Source organism: Chlorocebus sabaeus, chromosome 21, assembly GCF_047675955.1.
Source record: "Chlorocebus sabaeus isolate Y175 chromosome 21, mChlSab1.0.hap1, whole genome shotgun sequence".
Taxonomy (NCBI): Eukaryota; Metazoa; Chordata; class Mammalia; order Primates; family Cercopithecidae; genus Chlorocebus; species Chlorocebus sabaeus.
Genome location: NC_132924.1, coordinates 118,704,780 through 118,724,584, shown reverse-complemented (window position 1 = coordinate 118,724,584; position 19,805 = coordinate 118,704,780).

Genomic DNA, 19,805 nt, shown 5'->3' with positions numbered 1-19,805 from the left:
GAGTTTATCAGGTGATAAAGTCTACATACTGTTTCTCATACATAATCCTGCATCAGTTAGAATCCAGCCAGGACACATAAACCATACCAGTAACTTACATATGAAAATTTTTAATATAAAAAATATTAATTAGGAACAGAGGAATAATTACTAGTGGTGAATTGTGAAAGGGCTGAGAGAACCCGAGGAAGAAACAAACAAGGGAAAGAGGCTCCCTTCCCAAGGCTGAGAGGGAATCCTTCTTGGAGAGGCTGAATGATAGCCCACTGATGCTGGAGATGTTTACTGACTTGCCAGGGCAGAGCTGTTCTGCAGCCCTGGGGCCAAGACTGACAAGTAGAAAACCAATGAGATAGTAAAGATGGTACCCTGGGTTGTACCTTGCTAGAGCTGGCTCACACCTAGCAGATAATGCGAGATGAGCAGGAAGCTTTCTACCTAGTTGCTGACAGGCTAAGGCTGGGCAGAAGGAAATCATGAGGGAGATTGTCAACAAATCTTGCTGGAAGGTAAACACACGCTGGTGTACAGGCCACTGGCAGCCACACAGTCCAGCATAAAGGGAACAAGCATCCAGAGCCAGGAGGCGAACACCCTTCCTCCAGCACCCTTGACTGACCAAGGTCAGTCAATGACCAACATTGTGAATGTTGAATGACCAACATTGTGCCAGCTGCCCAAAAAGAAATGTTTAATGATTCCTGCTCCGGCATCACAAAACAGGCAAATGAAGGTAGATTTGGAGATAAGGGGCAACAAATCAACACTAGGCTTAATGAGGAATTGGGTTACTTACCATAAGAATTTCTGAAATAAGCTAATATAATTTAGAGGATCTAAGTCAAGAGGTATGGATGTTGATCTTGAGAGTACTGTAGTGAGATAAATATAGGCCTGGATAGTAACTGGGAAACACTCTCTCAGAACTCAGGATTAAAACCCCTGCTAAGAATACCTGGAATTAGTCTGAAGACGCTGTTGCAGTGGCTCCCTTGAAGCTCGAAGGCAATGATGGTCTAATGTTCATGAAGACAAGATACCAAAACCGCCTAGTAAGAATATTGAGAAAAGGATTGGAAGACTGATGAGGTGATAATGATAACACTGACTTATGACAAGAGCTCAGACAACCTACCTCTATAATGTTCCCCAGGTGAAATCAGAGGCAAAAAAAAAAAAAAAAAAGGCAACCAGGATGCCTTGATGTACACAGATGTGATGGTAGCAGCTCACAGAAATGAGACGGAGCTGCCTAGGATGATAGTGGTCACCACAATGCTGGTATTAGCCAATAAAATAGAAAAGTATAAGCTTTCAGTTATTATCCAAATACTAGCCATTCTACACATAAAGATATTTGTCTGAGGAAAAAGCCTCATCCCATGCAATAACGACCTTGAAAACATCACAGTAAGTATATACTACAAACATTCTACAATATTTCCTTAGACAGATCTGTAGAAATTTAAACTATAACGTTAATCTGGAGAATGAGAATTATCCAGTCCTGGAATATATTTGAATATGTGATCAGAGCTTACCCTGAAAGTTGGTTACCCTAAGCACCAACATGGTCTGCCAACTATGGAAATTAGGTAAGTCCTAAGCCTATCTCACCATGTGTACAATGAGTCTGTGTCCACAAACCATGCTACTTTACATAGTCTCTGAGTGCATATTTTGGCTGGGTAATACCTAATAGCTGGCAGGTGTTCATATTGTTGTCTCGTCCTTTAGAGTAAGAAACAATACAAGACAAGCCTGAAAGTGTCAATCCCCCGCTTCCATCTAAGATAGCAAGTCAGCAGTAGCTCTACTGAAATTTGGGATAAAATATAGAGCTTTACACTGCAATCAAATGTTAAAGGATGCAAAAGTAATAGTTTTACTTACATCTCCATTTAATTCACTTTTTTAGACCTTTCAAAAAACCACATGGATTTGAGAGGGCTAATGGTGAACTATTGGGAACTTAGCTAAGAAGTACTGCAGCTACTTTCTGCATCAATAGAGAGTTTCAAAAGCATGTAACATGTATATAAAAAGATGGCAGTGAAAATTCGTTGCCTTGTACTCATGGTCATGTTAAATCTTTCCTTTGACACAATACAGTTTAAAGAGACATTGACCCTCATAATATTCCACAACATCTCATGCTGGTCTAGGTATTAATGAGATGATGATAATGTGTCCTGATAAACAGAACATGACCTATGTCCTGGGTAGCAAAATGTGTGCATTTTTAAGTTTCTGAGAATCATTGGTATCCTGAGATATTTCCTCCAAAGTTAAGGACAAAATTATGCATAACATATCTCCTACCTCACATCACTTAGTGAAGACAGAGGTTCAGAGTTTGGTAGAATAATTTGGAGACAACCTATATGACTCTTGAAAAAACCTATTGTATTAATCCTTTCCCACACTGCTATAAAGAACTACCAGAGACTGGGTAATTTATAAAGAAAAGAGGTTGAATTGACTCATAGTTCCACATGGCTGGGGAGGCCTCAGGAAACTTACAATCGTGGCAGAAGGTGAAGGGGAAGCAAGGCATATCTTACATGGTGGCAGGATATATATAGAGAGAGACTGCAAAGGCAGAAGTGCCACACTTTTAAACCATAAGATCTTGTGAGAACTCACTCACTATCACAAGAACAGCATGGGGGAACCACTCCCATGATCCAACCACCTTCCACCAGACTCCGCCCTTGACACACAAGAACTACAATTTGAGATGAGATTTGGGTGGGGACACAAAGAAAAGCCATATCATTGCACCCCTGACCCATCTCAAAACCTCATGCCCTTCTCACATTTCAAAACATCATTATGCCTTCCCAACAGTCCCCCAAAGTCTTAACTCATTCCAGCATTAACTGAAAAGTACGTTTCCAAAGTCTCATCTGAGACAAGCGAAGTCCCTTCCACCTATGAGCCTGTAAAACTAAAAACAAGGTAGTTACTTCCAAGATACAATGTGGGTATATGCGTTGGGTAAATGTTCCCATTCCAAATGGGAGAAATTGTCCAAAACAAAGAGGCCACACACCCCATGCAAGTCCAAAACCTGGCAGCACTGTCAGTCATTGAATCTCAAAGCTCCAAAATAATCTCCTTTGACCCCATGTCTCACATCAGGCACACTGATCAACAGGTGGGCTCCCAAGGCCTTGGGCAGTTTCTTCCCTGTGTCTCCACAGGGTACAGCCCCTTTGGCTGCTTTTACAGGCCGGCATTAAGTGCCTGCAGCTTTTCAAGGTGCACAATGTAAACTGTAGGTGGACATATCATTCAGGGTCTGGAGGATGGTGACCCTCTTCTCACAGCTCCAATAGACACTGCCCCAGGGGTGACTCTGTTGGGGGGCAGGTGCTCCAAGTCCACATTTCCTCTCTATATTGCCCTAGTAGAGGTTCTCTATGAGGGCTCTGCCCCTTCAGCAGACCTCTGCCTGGACATCCAGCCATTTTCATACATCCTCTGAAATCTAAGTGGAGGTTCCCAAATCTCAATTCTTGCCTTCTGCACACCTGAAGGCCCAACACCATGTGGAAGCTGCCAAGGCTTGGGGCTTGCAACTTCTGAAGCAATGGTCCAAGCTGTAACTTAGCCCCTTGTTGCCACAGCTGGAGCTAAAACAACTGGGACTCAGAGTGCCATGTCCCAAGAGTGAACAGCAACAGGGCCCTGGTTTTGGCCCATAAAACTATTTTTCCCTTCTAGGCCTTTGGGCCTGTGATGGGAGGGGTTGTCATGAAGATCTCTGAAATGTCTTGGAAACATTTTCCCTATTGTCTTATCTGTTAACATTCTCTCCTTGTTACTTATGCAAATTTCTGTAGCAAGCTTGAATTTCTCCCAGAAAATGGGTTTTTCTTTTTTATCACATGGTCAGGCTGCAAATTTTCCAAAGTGTTATGCTCTGCTCTCAACCATCTCTTTCTTCACACATATGAACATACACTTTTAGAAATAGCCAGGTCACCTCTTGAATGCTTTGCAGCTTAGACATTTCTTCCACCGGACACTCTAAATCATCTCTCTGAAGTTCGCAGTTCCACAGATCTCTAGGGTACAAGCCAAATGCTGCCAGTTTATTTGCTAATACATAGCAAGAGTCACATTTCCTCCAGTTCCCAATAATTCCTCATCTCTATCTGAAACCACCTCATCCTGGAGTTCATTGTCCATATCACAATCAGCATATTGGTCCAAACCATTCAACAAGTCTCTAGGAAGTTTCAAACTTTCCCCCATTTTCCTGTCTTCTTCTAGGCCCTCCAAACTGTTCCAACCTCTTCTTGTTACCCAGTTTCAAAGTTGCTTTCACATTTTCAGGTATCTTCATATCAATGGCCCATTCCTGGTATCAATTTCCTGTATTACTCAATTTTCACACTGCTATAAAGAACTACCTGAGACAGAGTAATTTATAAAGAAAAGAGGTTCAATGGACTCATAGTTCCTCATGGCTGGGAAGGCCTCAGGAAACTTACAATCATGGCAGAAGGTGAAGGGGAAGCAAGGCATATCTTACATAGTGGCAAGGGTGAGAGAGAGAGAGAGAGAGAGAGACAGAGACAGAGAGAGAAAAGTGGGGGGAAGTGCCACACTTTGAAACCATCAGTTCCCATGAGAACTCACTATTATGAGAACAACAAGGAGGAAACGTCCTCCATGATCCAACCACCTCCTACCAGGTTTCTTCTACAAGATGTGGGGATCACACTTCGAGATGATGTTTGGGTTAGGACACTGAGCCAAACCATATCACCTTTTTATCATGCAACTTGCAAGACTTACAATTTGAGTAGGACCAAGATCAAGAAAGATATTTGATGGCATTAGATCTGTGTATTAAGCTTCCATACATCTTGAATGATGTTACCTGCAGATCTAATAACTGCAAACATATTCATGGTAGAGAAAGAATCTATTTGAGGTCTCTGGAAAGCCCAACGGGGAGAGTTGTAGTTCAAGTGAACACAATTCTAAAGCAAGAATTAGACTTTTACGTAAAAGATATATATATACATAATCCCTTTAAAAATAGTTTCTTACACACTACTGGACACTGGTAGGGACAGAGCAACTGACAATGAACTAGCAAGTGAGCAGGCAAATAGAGCTGCATGTCATGAGTTGGGTCAGATCCAACAATATATAGACTTAGGCATGCAAAGGAGTCACCCATCAAATGATAGAAATGACACACTTGAGGTAAGGATGAAGGAAATCTGATGAATGTTGTAAACTGAATTAAAAAGTGGCCCATCCTCGTCTGTCACCTACCTTGACTATATCAATGCACTCTCACAACTCATGTTTATGACCATAATAGAAACTTCTCCACAAGCAGCTAACATAGGAGTTACAAACACAAGTCTGGTATATGGCAGAATTGGTTTGATATTTTGCGGCAGTCAAAAATAGATTACACAAAACTTAAGTGAGAGCATAGGAAGAGATTCTCTGTTAGCAGAGTCCAGAGTAGCATATTGATTATTCACATTGCATATATCGAAAAGCAGGATATACTCAGACTTCTATGCAGTGTTGAAATAGCTTTTTTGGTTGGGTCAGGAGGATACACACAGAAATATCTGATAGTGCAGACAAGGTCTAGGGAGAACATACATGGACAGATCTAAGGCCGTGGGGACAATATGTCTACATCCCTGCAAACCATATTGCAGTGGACGTGGGAAATACTGCTCATACCCCTTTAAGACAGGGCTTGCTGCCCCCAGATGCCATGAAACGGTTTCTAGATGCCAGTCCTTCACAGTTTGCCTGTGGCCTAGAGCACCTAACTCAGGGCTCTCACACCCTAAGTTTAACCCTCTCCAGAATAACTCATACTGTGTCTATAGCTAAGATATTTCTGGTGGGCTAAACAACCATTGAGAGAGATTCAAATGGCTGGCATCAGTTAAAAGACTAGATGGAACAGGTCTTTGATTAAAGACCTAGCTGATCAGTTTCTACAGTGATCAGTACCAAGAAAAGTTACCAAGTAGTTATTTCCTCCTAGTACAATTTACATTCACATATACACGGCACCTAAAATGGTAGTTTAAAATGTATTGTCAAATTGTTTGGCACATTTTTAAAACATACAACTTTAGACAAGGATGAGAGTGGAAGTGGATGAGTACTCAAATACACAAATGATGGATCCTTGATGGAGTAAAATATGAATTAATATTTAAATAAAGAATTTATACAAGCTGTGCTCAGTGTGAAAACCCCAAGGAAGTCCCCTAAGAAATATGAATAAAACCATTGCACTTAGAAGGGAAGTTCAATTGTGTCCCACAGAATGTAGGGCCCCTGAAGAATTAAGTCATAATTTTTGCTTCATACTCATCTCTAACACCTTATTCACTGGGAGTTAGACACCATGACCTCCTTCCTATTTCATAACCATGCCAAGAGTTTTTGCAGTTGCTATTTCTCTCCTGGAAGATCTTTCTTTCAGAAACTCATATGGTTTCCTTCCTCATCTCCTGTTGATACAGAAGCAAACTTCTCTTTGAGACCTTTCCTGACCACTGTATGTAAAATTGAATACCCTCTCTACTCCCTTCTCCCTTTTCCCTCTTTTATTTATTCCCGTAAGTACTGATTACTGTCTGGCATGCTTTGTGCTTTTCTAATGCATCTTGTCTAATGCATCTTGTTTCCCCACAAAAAGTACTGGTTACCTTGTCTCTTCTCATCTCTTGAAAGTTGGCCTACCAGAAAAGCAATAGGCTGTTTTTTTCCAAGTGCTTAGAGCAATCAAACCTGGTAAATAATAAGCCTTGAATTGCAGCCCAAAATTGTATCACACATGGGATTGTTGCCCATCTCTCTTTTTCAAATCATTGGCACTGATTTAGAAGGAGAGGGTTGAAGTAAAACCAATGGCATGTCAAAATTGCTCTCATATTCTGGCCCCTGAGCAGTCTACGGATATGGTCATATAGTTTGAAATCCCCACAATTAAGAGTCTGGTGGTCACTTTGGTCAGAACTTTTCCCTACCCTAGTGTAACAATGGTCAAGAGGGCACCTAAGTAACCACTAACGATCCTTGCCCTGTAGGTCTGGTATATGTATTGTTTGGCTGTTTTTTCTTTCTTTGTGGAATAACTTCTTAGAATGAATTCATGGGTTTTTACAACTTTTTATTCAGGGCTGTATCCCTAGAACCTAGGAAAATGCCTGTAGACAGAAAGGCTCAATAAAAAATAGTGACTGCATTCATATAGCTTGTAGAGCTCCAGCCTGCTGATGGCCACCACAGGACATGCTTAATAACACTTGGTGAATGATGGATTCATCTTAATAGTACTACTAAAATGGCAGAAAAAGGAAGGGTCAGCAGAATGGCGAGGTATAAGTGTAAGATAATGCAACAGAAATCAGGGTGGGATAAATTTTCAAATGAAAGAAGCAATAAAATCCCCAGAACTATAAAGACAATAAGGAGAATAAGGATTAAGAGAATACTGTGGTTTGAGAGAAAAATAAATTACTAGGGTCTTCTAAGAAAACATTTTAGTGTTAGATATGAATTCTTGTCATGTTTCACATGACTAAGAAGGAAAAGGCTAGACACAACAAAAATTCAGGAATGTAAAATGGAATTAGCATTTAGCATGCACCTGTTAAATCAGATGTTGTATAGGTGCATTATATACAATATGTCATTTTAATCTTTTCCATATCCTATAATAATTGTTATTATTATTCTCATTTTACAGTCGAGAAAACTGAATCTGAAAGAAATTGCAAAGGTTTTGAAATTCATATGTAACAGAGCCAAGATTTAAACCCACGTTGACTAGATACCCACCAGAGGGGATATAAACAGATTAAAAAAAATGGAGGTTTATTTTTAACATAGAGGTTGACTGTGACTATTTGGCTTTACAAAAGAAACAGTTCATAGGAAAAAATAAACATGAAGCTTCTAAGAAATGAAATATTTATTCTTATGATAAAAATAATAGTGTAGTAATAGACCAATCTAGACTATACTAAGGTCAAGGACACTGTGTCTTCTGAGTGTGTATTTGTCTTTTAGTACCATGTAGTCCTAGGTAAAATACTGTATCCTTCTTACGTCTCAGTTTCCACATCTATATAAATGAAACCAGTATTCATTTTAGTTATTATAAAGATGAAATAAATTAATACATGTAAAGCATATAGAACAGTAACTGACATCCAGAAAACACTACTTCTGTTAGCTATTGTTAAAATATGGAGACACAGCAAGGACATATTATACACTATTATTTTAATTTTTGGCAAAGTTTGTATCATGAAGCCATTTTAGGAATATGCTCAAAAAGAGCTTATAATGATCTGCTATAGATAAGGAAATTGGGGGATTGAAGGATCTTGATATTCTGTAGACCATATTAAAAAAAAGAAACAAGCCTAAACTTCTAAGTGTATTCTACTCTATTTTAGCATTGTTACCAATGAATAAAAACAGTACAAATTCCACTTTCTTACTTAGTACTCCTCTGGCCTTCATTCAAAGCTGCTTAGGTCTCTTCTCCTTTGACATTGATCAAAATTACCTTATATCAGTTACCTATTGGTGCATAACAAATGACCTCCAAATTTCACAATGGTAAACACACTTATTATTTCTGTCGCTGTGAACATGGAATCAGGGAGCATCTCAACTGGGTCCTCTGACTCTGGGTTCTTTACAAGTAGGATTGTTCGATTGCAAAGAAAATACAAAATGTCCAATTAAATATGAATTTCAGACAAACAATGAATAATTTTTAGTGTATAGCACAAATATTGCATACTTACACTGAAAAAAATTATTGTTTATGTGAAAGTCAAATTTCACTGCACATCTGTTTAACTGGCAATCTTATGAGGCTGCAATCAATTCCAGGCTTAAAGGGTAGGTAAGTACTGTTTCCTAGATTACTCACAACATTGTTAATAGGATTTAGTTGCTTGTCAGCTGTCGAATAGAGATCTTAGTTCCTCTTGAGTTGTTGGCTGGAGACCTCTGTAAATTCCTTATCTTGCAGGCCTTTCCATAGATCATCTAACAATCCAGAAACTGGCATTTATTGGGGTAAACAAGCAAGAAAGCAGAAAATAATTTCTGGAAAGGAGAATGGACTAGCAAGATGAAATTCAAAGTTTTTATATATATATATATATATAAAACAATAATGGAAGTGGCATCTCATCATTTTGCCATATTATTTTGGCTACAAAACTATAACTTAATCATAGAAGTGTCATCTGATCACTTTGCCATATTTTTTTGGCTAGAAGACCTATGTCCACTCCAACTCAAGGGGAAGAAATTACATAGGGAAAAAATACCAGGAGCTGAAGAATCACTGGTACCATGTCAGGAGCGACCTACCACATCATTCATTTTATCTCTCTCAATGTATCCCTCTCTCCTCTCTCTCTCTCTCTCTCTCTCTCTCTCTCTCTCTCTCTCTCTCTCTCTCTCTGTATTTCATTCTCTCTCTCCCTCTCTCTCTCTCTCTCACACACACACACATGCAGTCTTAAAACTGAAACAATAATTGGGCTTTTTCTCCCACAATTCTACTTAAATTGTTTTGTCAAAATCACTAGTACTTTCCGTGTTGCTGAATCCAAAGGTCAAGTCTCAGTCTTCATCTGTCTTGAACTTTCAGGAACATTTCAAATAATGGATTAATAATTCCTCCTTTTTTGTGTTTTCTACTAGTTGTTTTATTATTATTTTTTATTATTATACTTTAAGTTCTAGAGTACATGTGCACAACGTGCAGGTTTGTTACATATGTATACATGTGCCATGCTGGTGTGCTGCACCCATCAACTCATCATTTACATTAGGTATATATCCTAATGCTATCCTTCCCCACTCCCTCCATCCCATGACAGGCCCCAATGTGTGATGTTCCCCTCCCTGTGTCCAAGTGCTCTCATTGTTCAATTCCCACCTATGTCCACTTTCCTCATTTGCTTTCCAAAACATCACATCCTATTTTCTCATTAGTCTCTCCTTAACCTTTTCTTCTATAACATCCTCTAACTCATCAACTTCAAATTTTGTGACACCCCAAGACAATCCTTGATCCTGATCATTTCTAAATTTATACATCTAGGCTAAACTTTGACACTTATTTATCTAACTGTTCAATATCTCTACTGGGATGTGGAATGGGCATCACAAGATAAACAAATTCAAATCTGAATCACTGATCTTCCTCCACCAAAAAGTGTTCTGTCCATAGCCTTCCTCGTATCAGTTAAAGACAACTCCATCCTTCAACTACTTACAAAAATCCAAAAATTTTTGATATGGCTCTTTGTTTCTGTATTAGTCTGTTCACACACTGCTGTAAAGACATACCTGAGAATGGGAAATTTATTTATTTATTTATTTATTTATTTATTTTATTTATTTATTTTTAGTATTTTTTTAAATTATTATACTTTAAGTTCTAGGGTACATATGCATAGTATGCAGGTTTGTTACATATGTATACTTGTACCATGTTGGTGTGCTGCACCCATCAACTCGTCAGCACCCATCAATTCGTCATTTACATCAGGTATAACTCCCAATGCAATCCCTTCCCCCTCCCCCCTCCCCATGATAGGCCCCTGTGTATGATGTTCCCCTTCCCGAAGCGATGCAATTGTCTCACAGTTCTACAAGCTGTATAGGAGGCATAGCTGGGGAAGACTCAGAAAACTTACAATCACGGTGGAAAGTGAAGGGGAAGCAAGCACATCTTCACATGGCGACAAGAGAGACAGAGCGAACAGGGAAGTGCTACACACCTTTAAACAACCGTATTTCATGAAAATTCACTATCACAAGAACAGTTAAGGGGGAAATCCGCCCCCATGACCTGATCACCTCCCACCAGGTCCCTCCTCCAACACCTGATCATAATTCAACATGAGATTTGGGTGGGGACACAGAGCCAAACCACATCACTTTCTAATACACAACTTTTCTCTGAGAAATTTGTCTCTAACATTCAACTCCTTCAACACTGATGATCATAATTCAACATGAGATTGGGGTGGGCATGCAGAGCCAAACTATATCACTTTCTAAACTCGAGTCTTATCTCTGTTAAACGTGGGTGTCTCTAACAAAATTTGGTTGTCAAAATGGAGGAAACATCTGGCCACCATTTCTCACCATCTTGTTTTACCACAACCTTGATCCAGGGCATGATTATCTCCAATGTGGGTTGCTTTAATAGTCTTCTAACTGGTTACCACCTTTTTCCCTTCAGTCTGTTATTAGCACAGCAGTTAAAATAATTATTGAAAAGTAGAAATCAGAACATGTTATGTCCCAAGTGTCTCATCTCACTAAGAGTAAAATCAACAGTCTTTACAATAGTTTACATTGCCTTGTGTGAGCCGTCTTACCTCATCTCCAACCTATCTCCAGCTGTCTATACTACTCCAGTCACACTGGTTACCCATTGATTCCTGGAGCAAACCAAGCACATCCTTGTCATAGAGTTTTTCTATTGGATATTTTTCCTCTCCTTCCAGAAATCTGCATGACTAACCTCATCATTTCATACAAACTCTTCCCTAAGCATTTCCTTTTAAATGAGGCCTGCACAAACCACCAAATACAAAAGACCATAAGGCCCTTACCTCTACAACCCAGACTCCACCTTTTTCCATTCTTATTTTGTAAATTACAATATCATATTCTAGCATACAATTTAATTTACCTGTTTCTTATTATGTTTATTGTCTGTCTCTGACTGCTATAATTAAAGTGTTGTGAAGGCATAACGTTTGTCTGTTTTTTTAAACTAATGTTTCCCAAACACCTAGAAGTGTCTGGGACATCGAGTGTGTTTTATCAATATTTGTTAAATAAATGATGAATGAATAAATAAAAGAATATTACATTTCTTTTTTATCCTGTGAGATTTCAGACACACAAAGGGGAGACTCTAGATCTTTAATTATTTGTATACTTCTTGATACTTAACACAGCAATGTGAAAATGTCTACATCAAATTACAAAATCTTTAAGGTGATGTCTATATATTGACCTAAATTTCAAGCATTGCAGTATCATTCTTTTTTGTCTGTAATAATCGTATTGATGTCAAAGTTAGTTTAACAAAGTAGTTCTATATTAGGAAAGTTTGGGCTATCAAGTGCTTTTGGCATATCAAATGGGAAAAGCCAATTTAGAAAGCCATCCTAAAATAAGTGAATAAAATTTGAAATTCAAACTCATGAGTTATGAATTCAATTATTTAAGAAAGGAGCGCTTTTGATTTATATTTCATTTCTGTTATATTATCTAATGTCAATCTTTGGTTTTATCATACCACTTAGTTCAAGCATTACCTTGATTCCAATATATAATTCTCCATGTCAAAAAACCCACAAACTTTAGCTTTGAAAAGAAAAACTGCCATCCAGAAGCAAGCCTAAATTAAAATGAAAATATTTTGACGTATTTTGCATAGCACTTTCTGCCTCCCTCTCTTTCTCTTTTCTCTCTCTGGATCCATTCATACCAAAGTGTCAATATGATGAATTGTGTTACAGTATCTTAATTCTAGTACCCTCCCTAAAAACTTAACTATATGTAGTAGAGAGACATGTTTGATATCAGAATTGTGGTACAACACGATTCTTCTCTGTCACCATTGTTTCACCCCATTCATTTGTGTGTGTGTGTCAGCATGTACATCCTGGTGATTTTATCCTTACCATGTCCTGGAGTCAAATAATTTCAACACTTTTTATCTAAAGATAACACATATTTACACTTAACTAATTTTTAAATGACGTGAAGTCGGTAAGGATAGCAAAACAGAGAAGACAGATAAAAATTGAAACACCATGAAATTTAATAGGGATATGAAGGTAAAGTTCAAGTGAGAGATGGCAAAGACTGATGTATGGAAAAGAAAATTTGAGTGTATTCAATAAGACTTCTTTCAACTGCTCTTCATTCCTCAGCAACAGGTATTCATATCTCTATTCTTCTAAGGAAAACACTTGTTTTTTTGTTTGGTTGGGTTTTTTTTAGTTTTTTAGACTGTAAAGATTTTCTTCTGTAAATTTTTCTATGATTCTATTTTTTAATTTATACTTTAAGTTTTAGGGTACATGTGCACAACGTGCAGGTTTGCTACATACGTATACATGTGCCGTGTTGGTGAGCTGCACCTGTTAACTCATCATTTACATTAGATATATCTCCTAATGCTATCCCTCCCCCCTCCTCCAACCCCACAACAGGCCCCAGTGTCCCAGTGTTCCCCATCCTGTGTTCAAGTGTTCTCATTGTTCAATTCCCACCTTTGAGTGAGAACATGCGGTGTTTGGTTTTCCGTCCTTGCAATAGTTTGTTCAGAATGATGGTTTCCAGCTTCATCCAAGTACCTACAAAGAACATGAACTCATCCTTTTTTATGGCTGCAAAGCATCCCATGGTGTATATATGCCACATTTTCTTAATCCAGTCTATTATTGATGGACATTTGGGTTGGTTTCAAGTCTTTGCTATTGTGAATAGTGCCACAATAAACATACATGTGCATGTGTCTTTATAGCAGTATGATTTATAATCCTTTGGGTATATACCCAGTAATGGGATGGCTGGGTCAAAGGGCATTTCTAGCTCTAGATCCTTGAGGAATCACCACACTGTCTTCCACAATGGTTGAACTAGTTTACAGTCCCATCAAGAGTGTAAAAGTGTTCCTATTTCCCCACATCCTCTCCAGCACCTGTTGTTTCTTGACTTTTTAATGATTGCCATTCTAACTGGTGTGAGGTGGTATCTCATTGTGGTTTTGATTTGCATTTCTCTGATGGCCAGAGATGATGAGCATTTTTTCATGTGTCTGTTAGTTGCATAAATGTCTTCTTTTGAGAAGTATCTGTTCATATCCTTTGCCCACTTTTTGATGGAGTTGTGTGATTTTTTCTCATAAATTTGTTTAAGTTCTTTGGAGATTCTGGATATTAGCCCTTTGTCAGATGGGTAGATTGCAAAAATTGTCTCCCATTCTGTAGGTCACCTGTTCACTCTGATGGTAGTTTCTTTTACTGTGCAGAAACTCTTTAGTTTAATTAGATCCCATTTGTCAATTTTGGCTCTTGTTGCCATTGCTTTTGGTGTTTTAGTCATGCAGTCCTTGCCCATGCCAATGGCCTGAATGGCATTGCCTAGGTTTTCTTCGAGGGTTTTTATGGTTTTAGGTCTAACATTTAAGGCTTTAAATCATCTTGAATTAATTTTTGTATAAGATGTAAGGAAGGGATCCAGTTTCAGCTTTCTACATATGGCTAGCCAGTTTTCCCAGCACCATTTGTTACATAGGGAATCCTTTCCCCATTTTGTGTTTTTGTCAGGTTTGTCAATTATCAGATGGCTGTAGATGTGTGGTATTATTTCTGAGGACTCTGTTCTGTTCCATTGGTCTATATCTCTGTTTTGGTACCAGTACCATGCTGTTTTGGTTACTGTAGCCTTGTAGTATAGTTTGAAGTCAGGTAGCATGATGTCTCCAGTTTTGTTCTTTTGTTAGGATTGTCTTGGCAATGCGGGCTCTTTTTTAGTTCCATATGAACTTTAAAGCAGTTTTTTCCAATTCTGTTTGCCTGGTATCATCAGCGGAGGCTGCAGAACAGCACATATTGCAGAATGGCAAATGTTGCTGTCTGATCCTTCTTCTGGAAGCTTTGTCTCAGAGGGGCACCCAGCTGTATGAGGTGTCAGTCGGCCCCTACTGGGAGGTGTCTCCCAGTTAAGTTACTCGGGGGTCAGGGACCCACTTGAGGAGGCTGTCTGTCCATTCTCAGATCTCAAACTCTGTACTGGGAGAAGCACTACTCTCTTCAAAGCTCAGTTGGAAATGCAGAAATCACCTGTCTTCTGTGTCGCTCATGCTAGGAGTTGCAGACTGGAGCTGTTCCTATTTGGCCATCTTGGAACCTCTTTCTATGATTCTATTCTATGATAAATCCCTGGATTGGGTCATTAGAAATGAGAATTTCAATGAGAAATTCAATTTTTTTTTTCTTTTTTTTTCTTTTAGAGATGGAGTCTCCCTCTGTTGCCCAGGCTGGAGTGCAGTGGCGCAATCTTGACTCACTGCAACCTCCACCTTCCAAGTTCAAGTGATTTGTCTGCCTCAGACTCCAGATTAGCTGGAACTACAGGCAAGTGCCACCATGCCTGGCTAATTTTTGTAGTATTAGTAGAGACGGGGTTACACCATATTGGTCAGGCTGGTCTGGAAATCCTGACCTCTTGATCTGTCCACCTTGGCCTCCCAAAGTGCTGGGATTACAGGTGTGAGCCACCACATCCAGCCTGTTTTTTTGTTTTGTTTTGTTTTTGCTTTTGTTTTGTGTTTTTTTCTTCCTAGTTATTTGCCCTTAAGATTTTAAAAACAGCTTAACTCTTGCTTTTATTCAAGTCTGTATTCTGTGTCTTGGTCTTACTGATTTTCTCCATATATTCTTCCCTGACTAGTTACAAGGTAGGAAATATATTTTCTGACTTGTCTTTATTGTAGTACTATAAGGAACACAGGCTATGTTGTTAAATTATCTGCTTCACTTCCAACTCTACCTCATTCTATGTGTTCCCAGGAACTTTAATTCATGAGGCATCCTTTTCTCACCTGTAAAAAAAGAGATAGTAGTCTTTTCAGGATTAAATGAATACAGGTAGCAAGCTTAAAGATATCTGGAATATATTGAGAGTGTGCTAGCCATTGCTAACTTCATTAGTGCTCATAAAATGAGTTTATATTAAATCTTATAAAAACTTTGATGTGTGTAACTGTAATTCTTCATTGTTTATTTCAAAATGTAAAATCTAGGGAGAAATGCAAATAATGAGAAATTTAGTTTTTTTATCCTAGTTACTTGCCCTTAAAGATTAGCAAAATTCTTTTGTTGAGTATCTACAATAGTGAATAATATTTAAACGTTGATAAAGAATTTCTGAATATTAACTAGGAGGTAAAATATCAAAGAGCTGCTCACTTTCTAGATATCTAGCTGTTCATAACTTTAAGGTTTTTTGAGGTCCCAATAAATAATTTAAGCTATAGCTGGGTAAATGCATAGGAAATAAAAAGTGGGATGTCTAAGTAAAGTTTTAAAAATTAATATAATAGGTAAAGTATTTTCCTACAACTTTTGAGGTAAAAATCTAAACATTAAATACATATATACATATGTAGATATGTAAATATACATCTTTATTTTTTACTTATCATTTATAAAATACAATAAATGAATCACACTTTTTAAATTATTTTCAAATGCACTATAAACTGTGAAAATTATATAATTTAAAATTATTAAGAAATAAAAATTAAATGAACATGCATATTTTCATGTTGTCTATCTTCAATTTTATTAATTTTCTAAGGCAATTTTAATCTTTTAAACTTTAAGTAATTTAGCTTCACTTTAAGTTTTGTCTATGTATTTGTGTTTTGTTGTTAATATTATCATCTTTAATTTAAGTAATCTAATCCATGTGTATTCTATTGGAAACACAGGTTCGAATGATACTAATTTTTTGAAATATGTTCATCTTTATGTTATTTCCTAGTACTTCAAGTAGATATCATCATTCTTATTTTATAGTCAATGTTTAGATTTATCCACCATTGCCTTTTGCCCCATTTCGTCTCATATGTTACTTCACATTTATTTTTGAAATCATTTTTCTTCCTGAAGTGCGTCTTTTTGAGAATTTTAATTTGTAAGCCTCTACATAAATAACTCTCTGAAGTTTTGTTGTATGCATTGTTTGAGAATACCATTATTTTACACTTATTCTTAAAAAATTGATTTTGCTGGCTTGAAAGCTGTCTTCTGCCAGTGCGAGGTACAGGTACGACTCCACCTCTCTGTTACTTCATTTGTTGCTGTTGCAAAATCAACTGCCTGTCTATAATTGTCAGTTCTGTGTAGTGAATCTATCTTTTCTCTGTAGTCACTTTGATCTTCTTATTTGTTTTTGGTGATCTGAAGTTTTATTACCAACTCTCTACATATATGTCACTTTTCTTTATGTGTTAAGGATATTTAATATACTTTTTTTCTGAGAATATCTGTTCATATCTTTATTTTTAATAGGTGCTTATTTTTACTTCTTGATTTTTTGAAATTTATTTATATTTTATGGAAGTGCATCCTTTGTCTTATGTAAGTCCCATATTTTTGTATTAGTTTTCTTTTCTTCTTTTTTTTTTTTTTTTTTACTTTCTACATTTTCTGGAAGGCATGAAAATGTGGAACTTAATAAAAAAAGAAAACTAAACATTTTCACCTTTATTATATAAGAAAAATGCACGTTAAACTACATAGTATTTTTCATCTACTTCACTGTAATACAGAAGTTGGATGATGCATTCTGTTTACAAGGCTGGATGGAAAGAAAAACATGCTTAAATTGCTGGTAGGAGTGGAAAGGACAGTATCCCAAATGGTTGGAAATTGGCAATATGTAGCAGAATCACTTGTAGCCATAACTTGATCTATGCATCAGTCAACTAATATTACACCAATGCTGCTTAAAAATAAGAATCCAAAACTTAGCAATTTAAAGCCATAAACATTTATTTTTCTCATTTATTTATTATTTTTTTTCTCACAGTATGTGCATTGGCTGTGGCTGTTACATCTTTAAGCTGTTGAATTACTCAGTTTAGCACAGCCTGTGTATTGAGTTTACATCTCCTCTATGCGTGCTTCAGTTTTCATTAACTAAAACCTACCCAAAGCATATTCTCATGGAGAACCACCAATCACATTAGACAAGCTAAATTATGTAATTCCATTTAAAGCTTCTCCTTGCATAATCTCTGATCACATTTCATTGATCAAAGCAAATCACAGGGCTAGTCCCAAAGTAACAGAGGCAGGGAAGTATACTCCCATCCAAGGAAAAAGAGAGAGGGAGAGATGAACGAATGTTTGCTGAATAGAATCAAATTTATCAAAATACGCCCTCTTGTTCACACATATTCACCTTATTCCTGCATGAAAAATTCTAGGTCTGGGAAAGGTCAGCTTCGGGCATCTTGTAGTGTCAAGAAGCAAATAATTGCTCTAAGACTACTGCATTTATAATAAAAGGATGTAGAAGTCAGCATGGAAGAGTTTTGCCTGGGCCTCCAGATGTGATGCAACACCATTTGTAATTTTTTTCAGGTCCAATATGTAATCTGAATACAATCAAGACAGACCTAACTTCCAGTTGTCAGGAAATATAGAGAATAAAAGAACAAGTTAAATAACAAAAATAAAGAACCAGCAGACACAAGAATTTCTTACATGTTACAAGAAAAGGAATCTGTACTCTTCAAAAAGTCAATGTTATTTGAAAGAATTGAGTGCTTCTAGATTTAAAAGTTGTAGCAACCAAATGCGGTGTGGATTCTTGTTGGTGTAGACACAACATAAAGTAATTTAGGTGACAATGTAATAGAATTGGAAATTAATTATTAGTCAATATTGGCAAATTACTATCAATTTGTAAATATATAGAAATAGTATTATAATGGTGTAGAAGACAATTATATTCTTAGTAAATACAGGCCAAGATATTTAGAGTTGAAGTTTCATGTTGTCTTCAAATGATTTTAAAATGATTCTGTATATATTTACAGAGAGAAAGTGAGATGAAAAATGAAGGTACATGTATTTAATATTTCTTAAATCTAGATGAAGGAAATACTAATGTTGTTGTAATCAGTTTTTCTCCACTTTTCTCCACTTTTGAAATATTTCAAATAAAAATTGAGGGAAAAAAATTAAAATATAGCTGGCCTGATACAAACCACTGTGTCAAACATTTCTATGTATCTTCCCTGATTGTGTATACAGAATTTAAGACAACTTGGGTCTGGTTTAGACCGTGCCTCTGACGGAGAGGTGTTCTATTCTACTGGAAATGTGTTTTAAAATATATAGAATATTTGCCTAATGATAAAACATCTTAGTACATTTCCTTAGAGTTTGGCTAATACATCAAACTTAGAAAAGAATACTAATAAAATTTGAATTCCTTTTCTTCCATAATGTATGCCTCTAAAATCATGATTATTTATAGGAATATTGATCTACTTAGTTTTCTAAATTGTTTAATTAAACCTGTCTTATTTGCTGTTTCAAAAAATTCTTCACCAGGAAAAATAGAACCTTTCTCCTAATTCTGTAGGGAAATGAGTAATCTCACAGTGTCAGCCCTTCTTGGTATTTTTCAGGGTTTCCTTTGTCTGTATGTTAATTTTTTCTGAATGGTTTTTTTGCTTCAAGAAAATAATTACTAGAATGTCCATAAATAATAGCCTTTTCATCTTTCACCTTCTCATTTCTTGGCAATTGTTTGTTCCCAAAAGATACTTAAAGACTGAGAATGATCTGGGTCCCAGCCATGTGTATTAATTAATAGATAATTTAAAAATGTGTACTTCAAAAAAATAGACTAATTTATCATCATTGCCAAATATGCAAAATATCAAAAAATAGTATACACACACAAATCCTAAATATGTTTTATTAAAACTGCTTTACTTACTATGAAATTAACTGGAACAGTTCTATCCAAAAATTGCCCTTAAGTCATTTCTGTCATTAAAAGCATTAAAATACATTTCAACATCATCACTAAAATTAAAGTTTATAACAGAATAAACTAAGAAAAAAGAAAAAACAAATACCGATCTCAAAAACAAAACAGAATATGTACTTGAATATGTGACTGAATAAAATACACAAATG